An 8299-nucleotide genomic window follows, 5' to 3' on the forward strand; every position below is an offset into this window, starting at 1 on the left:
TCATGACTATATAGGAAAGGCAAAGAGAAAACAGAGATAGGTGATAACAGAGGAAAATTATTCCAGCAACTGTTTTAATTTTAATATCATTGGAAAATAGAACAAACTAAAGAAATTGGTGATAATAAGTTGCAGTTTACTACCTGGGGGGTAAAATTGAGACAGCAAGCCTAGGAGCTGGACAGAGAGGAAAACATAAAGGGTGCAGGCTGTTTCATGAACAAGACTTCTTTATATACTCGGGTTGTAACCTACCTATGCTGAAACAGCAGAGAAGATTTGAACAAGAAGGGTCAGTTAAAAGAAAATACAGCCTTTTCTCCCCCTTTACTGAAGACAGAGTGAAGCTCAACTGATATTCATTAAAGTATTGATTACTGACAGATTACAAAATATTTTCTTCGGGATTTAATTTTCTATTACTCAGCTCTTGGTCAATAAGGTTACTGCTTGAAAGACCTCCATGCCAGTGCCTATTATTGTTGAGGCGATCCCAACACTTGAAATATAGTAAATCTGAATTTCTTGGCCAGATTTTGAACTGATATAAATTGATGGCTCTCCATTGAAGTCACTGGGACTTTTCTTATTTACACCAGCTGAGGGTCTGGACACTGAGGCTCAATGCCTTAGAGGTAAATTTGTTCAATTCCCTTCCCAACTGGCAAACCAAAATACTGTGCCAACACAGAAGGAAGAAAGGGTTGAGTCATTCATTGCAACTGAATGTTCCCTTGATCTAGAAGGCTCAGAAGCATCACCTGCAAACCAGCCATGGAGTCAGTAGACTGGAAGGACTGTTTCACTGCATTATCATTTAAAAAAAAAAAGGCTTTCAGAGCTTTCCCCAGTTGCAATATTCTATGTGACCAGTTCAGTCAAAGAGTTGTGAACGATTAAAATGCTACGAGCCCTCAACCCAGCTGCTCAACAGCTAACACTCATTTCATTTGTATAGATTTGTAGGCAGATGGTTACAGGAAGGATTTTGCAACAAAACAAAGTCTCCCAATTCCCCAAATTCAAAAATAAATAAATCAGTATTTATGTGGAACACTGTTTAGCAAAGAGGTTTAAGATACAATGAGCCTAGCAGGAGCTATAAGCCCTTTATTGGAAAGTTGGACTATTATTGTGTATTTTTTCTAGCGGGGCGAGAGAAAATGTTCAAATGCTACAAATTATGAAAGGAGTATCCCCACAAGGACCACCGACCTCAGCTGTATACTGGGTTAGAGCATTAGTTCAAATATAAACAGATCTGTGCATCCCTGCCCCCACCAAAACCAAACTATAGAAATGCTGTGGGAGGGAGATTTTACTATTTGTTAATTCTAAATGAAATAACTTGTACCCCTGTCCTCTTTTGTGAGGCTTAGCTTAGAAAATAGTAAACAAGAGGCCCAGTCCAATGAGGCACTGGGTACCCCCACATGATGCTGAGCACCCACAGCTCCCATTGCTTGTAGAGTGTGAGGGGCACTCGGCACCTCCCTAGCTCTCGCCCAGATTATATGCACACACTGACAAAAGCCACTTAACTCAAGCCCACATATTTGACAGGTTTTCAGGGAATTAGCATTATTTGCTGAAATGCTCACCAGCTAGGGTTTGCCATCAAATTACAGCCTGAAGTATTTGCAATTAAAATGAACACTGGAGGCCAAGCTTAGACTTGGTATAAATGCATAAGATACCATTTAAGTCAAACGAGTTGTACTGTGTTCCACCCGGTCTAAATTTAGCCCAGAGTAGGCCTCTTCCCTTAGGCCCCAACTCAGCAGAGCACTTAAGTGCAGAAGTAACATTAGACACATGCCTAAAACCATCCCTCTTTCCAGGGCCTGTATAGTCTTATCAGTGTGAAGCACCATTTCATATAAGGATGTTTACATAGAAGGTATATTTTAGAGTAATAAAATATAAAAAAATAGTATATGACATAAGGTATTTTTGTTGGAAAGATCTCATAGCTTTTATTTTCTGCAAGATTATATCCACTCTAACCCTGCCAGTACATAAGGGACAGACTAGGTGACCTCTTGAGGTCCCTTGCAGCCTTGTCTTTCTATGATTAGAGTCACAATACATAAAAAATCCTACACCTATTTTAAAAACATGAAATATAAGAATAAACTAAATCATTGAAGTGCAAAAAATGCTTTAGACTCATGCTCTGATGCCACAAAGCCCTTGTGTTCAGAAGTTTGCCATTTGGGCTGAGGTTCCCTATCCCTGTCTGATGGCAATTTTTTATTATTATTTTTTTTAAAATTTAGGACAAATTCTGCAACCCTTCCTCAGACTGTAACATCCTGCCCACAGTAGTTCCACAGTGTCCAGCATGAGTACGTTTTGCTGAATTATGTGCTGATTCATTTGAATGCATTAGCTCAAAAAAATGTAATACATTCTAATTCGTATAGCATCTTTCATCTCGGGATCTGAATGTGCAACATAAACATTCATGTCTTTGCTTCAGTAGGGAGATAATACTTCTCTCCAGTTTACAGACAGGAAAACTAAGGCAGAACGATCACTGTAAATGACTTGGCTAAGGTCACATATTAGAAGATGTGGCAGAGCCAGGAATAGAACCTAGGTCTCCTGACACCCAGTCAAGTTTCTTCACCACATCATCTTTCCCCCAAGCAAATAAACAAATAATGTACATTCCTTGTGCACTGAAGAGAAATGGGAACTTCCGATAAAGCAGCACTTATGAAGCCCCAGTGTTCCATTTAATGATCCATCTCTTGGACGTGGCAGTAATGTTTTCAAGAAGTGAATAGGGTCCAAGCTGGCAGGGGAGACAGTAGTTTATTTTGGAAATAATGTTGCTTTAGTCTAAATGGCTCTCAGATTGTGGAGTTGAAATGGGTGTCAGTTGTGAATGAATACTCTGCCACTGGCATTAAAAGTCTGAGTGTGGCAGAGCTCTCCAGACCCCATATTTGTGTATGCACTCTTTGACCACTAACACCCCTGTGTACAGCTAACAGTCAGAGGCCAACCTGATTTATCCAAATTGGTTTTGCATATGAAAATCAACATTCCTGTAGAAGTGACAGAATTCTTGAAAACTATGCAGGTATTTGCATTCACAAAATGGTATGTTTCCCAGATGAGGCATCTGTTTGAAAATCTGACTTTTCATTCGTTTAGATACATTTCTTTTATAAAATCTTAAAGAAAAAAGTTTGTGAAAGTGACATGCTGGTGTTACTTATTCTGTGTATCTCCTATTTTCCTACAGTTGAGAGGGGCACATACATACTCGCTTGCTCTCCTCTGCCTGATAAGGTCAAGGTAATGAAATCCGAGTCTGCTGTACACATCATTGCTATTCACTGTTAACGTTGGCATTTGAACTTCCATCTATCTGTTTTATATATTAGGACAGCAGAGTTGAGAGAAGAAAGCTTACCAGCTAGGGTGAAAAAAAGCATTCTTCACCATTAATAAGTTGATCCAAGTAATTTTTCTTGAGATGGAAAAACAGACTTGACTGTGCTCCCAGTCCTAGAGATAGTCCCTCATAGAATCAGTCTTTGAGCCCGATGGAGCCAGGGGTTCTGAGCCTTCCTCATCTGAGGGAACTACACACTTGGAGGGTAGTCTCACTTTCCCTGATTAACACACAAAAGGGCCAGACTCTGGGCTTGTCTTCACTACTGGGGTAAATCACATATTATTATTCACATATAGTTATAAATCACACATTAAATCACATATAGTTATTCACATAGCTGGAGTCAACGTAGTCTAGGTCGACTTACCCCGGTGTCTTCACTGTGCTGCGTTGACGGGAGATGTTCTCCCATTGACTTACCTTACTCTTCTCGGGGAACTGGAGTATCAGAGTTGACCGGAGAGCGCTCTGCTGTCAATTTAGCAGGTCTTCATTAGACCTACTAAATCGACACCCACTGCGTCGATTTCAGCAGCGTCTATCTCCCTGGTAGTGAAGACAAGCCCTCTGTCTCTTTCATTCACATTATGTAGTATCTTACTTCTTGTGTAGTGTCACCGAGAGGGATGGAACTACTCAAGGCAGCAGGTACTTCTCAGCGTGAGCACAGATGGCAGCATCCAGTCCTAATTTTCTAGCTCTTTACATTGCAAAAATAACCTTGAAATATAAACCAATATAAACTCATATAAGCAGGTATATAGGGCTTAACCAGCTGGGAACCAGTTATGCCACAGGAGGACCTCAAGATTCACCTCCCCCCACCAATTATATTTAAGCAAAATGAGTCAGATAGCATGGACTGTACCCTAAAGATTCATCTCAGAGACCCACCCTAAACTCCTTGCTTCTGCCCTGTGCATAGTGGCGTGATCATGGTGGATGGCAATCAGTTACATTTGGAGGCAGGGCCGCAGTGAAAAATTTGTTTCCCAGGCCCTGGTTCTTATGGACAATAGTTGAGTCTACTTGGCAGGGCAGCATGAGGAAGTGCTGCTTGCAGTGTGAATAAATGGAGGCATTCAGGCTATAGTACAGGCAATGCAAGACATTTTGCCAGTGTTACAATTTACTTTAACATGAAAGACAACTTAAGGTGGTTCAAGAAAAGGACTTGACCTGTGGTCAAGAAATTTAATTTGCACGTGATTTTTATAATTGACACAGGGCCAGACTGACTAGCCATAGTATGACTATGCAGTGAGTAAGGGGGAGTAAAACCTCACTCCTATCTGTACAGGTTCATTAAAGGTTGCTTGGGTTCAGTAGGGAGAAAGCAGGGGCTACATCAGCAGCCTGCTCCCCACCTCCCAAGTGACCGAACAGTGGGAGAGAACAGAGCCATGGCTTCACAGATCCCATGTCAGGCACAAGATGGGAAGCAAGTTCCACCCGTTACTACTTGTGAAAAGCATGAGAGGGAAGTCACAGTTCCATCCTGGAGCAATGCAGCCACACACCACCCCATAGTAAGTGCTGAGCCTAGAGGCTCAATCTAGACCACAGTGATTTGCAAATGAAATCGCCACCAGAAATCCATGAAATACTTGAATACTTCAAGAATGAGAGAATCACTTAAAAGTACACAAACACAAGCCATCTTTGATTTTCATACCAGCATCATTCAACTCATTTGTATAATCCATCATTTGAAGCATTGAGATCTGAAGACAATGAGAAGCACAAATTTGCAGGGATATGAAAGCTCTCTGTAAGACCATTCGGTTTAACACATATCTGCAGAATGTAGGTTCTTTTATGTTAAAAGCAGTTGCCAAACTGACCAAAATTCACAACAAGATGGGAATTACGGGCATGCACAAAGGAAAGCAAATATTCAGAGATGAAAGGAAATATCGCTGTAGCACCTGGGTAAAGTGGTGTCCATTATTTCTTTGTCTAAATAGTCTATTAGTTTCTATAAAACAGAGTTTAGGCCCTTTCCCCCCTAAGTTTACTTACAGGATTGTGTCTTCCCTCCACAGCTAGTGAAGTAGGTGCAGAAATTTATAATCTCACCTCCACAAAAGGGAGAGGGAGGACAAGAAACATTTAGAGAATTGTATCCAGATAGAAGCTTGTATATGTTCAAATTATAATTTGGTTATTTATAATGGCTTTCATACTTGAGTTATGTTATTCAGTGATCCCAAAGTATTTTATAATAAGAATTTGAAATTGTTAGTGAATGACTGAATAGCCCAACAAAATGATTTGTGTGCTTAGAAATAGGTTTGGCGTAAGAGAACCTGTTTAACTGAGACACAATGTTTTAAGTTATGTAGGTATCATTTTTCTCTCTATCTCTTCATCTGTATTGCTAGCCTAGCTTAGTATTATGATCCAGTTGCACAGGACTCAGAGGGAGAAGAAAAACAACTATTGCATTTTAAATATGTCTAAAAGATGACATAAAATGGCTTTTCCATACCCAATATCATATTTTAAATGTCTGATATCTCATGATCTATTTTGGTTAGTAAAAAATGCTGAAGAAGAGGGGGACTCCTGGCTTTCTAATGCTAGAGAGCTTTCAATGGGTCCTGAGATATCACAATTTAAACTTGTCATTTGCATGGGACTAAATATTGCCAATTCTGAGCCTTGAACCAGTCAGTGCAAGTTTAGTGGAGAATATCCAAACTTTGAGGAGAAAGAAGAAAACATTTTTTCTGCCAGGTTGTTTAAATGTCACTGAGAAGCTGCTTAGAGGTTGGACATGCTAGAAGTTGTCTCCACAAGAATGAATTGGAAGGTAGCATGCATGTGAGGTGATTAAAGGTGCACTGTAAATTCTCACGATGCCCTGGCAGTTTATTACACGGATACCAGCACCAAATATGGGATATGTAGCAATATAACATCATTTTAAAATGTCAGAGATTCTTTAATCTTACCTGTATGTATTCACTGCTCTCAGTTACACTAGCACAAGTCTGAATTAATTTTATTGACTCCTGAAGAATTACACTGGGTTACACTAGCGTACCCAAGACCAGAGTCTGGCACTGTATGCCAGTTCTGCATTGGTGGTGTTAGCTTTATATTTTTTCTTGAGCATAACTAAATGTGATAAACTTCACTAAAAAATTACAAAAATGATGTAGGAATTCAGATGACCTCAAAAATACAAGAGTTTAATGATCTCTGTTTGGTGGTATCCCAAAAGATTTGGATAGACGGTTTACACTACAACTTTCATTGCACTGCAGAATTAGTTCAATTAAAATCAATATCAGTACTAGCAATTATCTATGTAATTTCAGTACATTTCATTGCAGGCATTTCAGCATGGCAATGTTTTGGTGCAACTGCACTTCTCCCTCATTATCATCTGTGTGATACAGTTTGGAGATAAGAGTAATGTAAACCATTCAAAGGGCTGTTTTGGGGCCCAATCCATTAAAGTCAATGAGAATTTTACCACTCGCTACCATGGGAGCAAGATCAGGGCTTTAGTTGCTTTTACACTTGAAAATGTTCAGATAAAATAGAAATTTAAAGCAGTCTGTAGTGAGGCAGAGTGGCCTCCCTCTGGACAGGAAAGCGAGGGAGCACTACACTCCTCTTGGTGGGTGGAGCCAAACCTGCCCTGCCCAACGTATAAAAGGAAGGCTCCGCAGCTCATTTGGGCTGGAGCCAGCGGAGGAGACAGACGCCTCTGCCTTGCAGTGGCACCCAGGAGCAGACAAAACCTTGCTGATGAAACTTCACTTGATAATTCAGACAGTACAAAATTATGTGTTCTGTGTATTAGCACACTGGGCCAATGGCAAACACCATTGGTCTGTAAAAAAGATAGGTCCTCTTACTCTGGCAGATGCGCTCTCTCTCTCTCTCTCTCTCTCTCTGTATGTGTGTATATATACACACACACACACACTCTGGCACATGATATATCAAGTGCAGAACTATTGGAAGATTAGACTCAGAGGTTAAGGCCAGAAGGGACCACTCTAGATCATCCAGTCTGACCTCCTGTATGCCACAGGCCACCTGCCCCACCCAGCACCTAAAACCAGCAACCAAAATTAGACCTAAGTATTACAGCCCACAGAAGACTAGACTATTGTGTGTCACAGGCACAGACTAGGCGGGACCGAGTTGTACCAGTGCTTGAGGCCCCTGTTATGGCAGGGAAGTTAAATGGGATATGCCCAGATAACCCTGGCAAGCAACCCACAGCCAATGCTCAGAAGATGAAAAACCCCCACGGTCACTGCCAATCTGCCCAGTGGGGAGGAAAATTCCTTCCCAACCCCACATTAGATGATCAGTTAGACCAGGGATTTCACACTCAAATCAACACAAGGGCCACATGAGGACTAGTACATTGGCCCAAGGGCCATATCACTGAAACCTTTTCATGCAATGATACCAAAGTGTAGTAAAAAATGAAGGGTAATATAGTATGCTATTAAAAGTCAGTGTATTAACTTTTTAAAAACTGTAATATGAAGAGGGGTTTTAATAAAATATAAACACTCAGTAATGCACCTCACTCAAATGACAAAACACGCATTTACTTTTAGAATTACTTCGGTTAAAGCCCCCCACTCTGCCCCCAGCCCTGCCCCTGCCCCACCTCTTCCCACCCCTTCCCCGCCCCCATTCCAACCCTTTCCCCAAAGTCCCTGCCACAACTCCGCCCCCTCCCTGCCCCTATTCCAACCCCTTCCCCAAATCCCCGCCCCGACCCCGCCTCTTCCCCACCTCCTCCCCGAGCGGACCATGTCCCCGCTTCTCCCCCCTCCCTCCTGGAAAGTCCTAAGCACCGCCAAACAGCTGTTTGGTGGCGGGAAGCACTGGGAGGTGGCTGGAGGAGCG

The sequence above is a fragment of the Natator depressus genome, chromosome 1 (assembly GCF_965152275.1).
Source record: "Natator depressus isolate rNatDep1 chromosome 1, rNatDep2.hap1, whole genome shotgun sequence".
Classification (NCBI taxonomy): Eukaryota; Metazoa; Chordata; order Testudines; family Cheloniidae; genus Natator; species Natator depressus.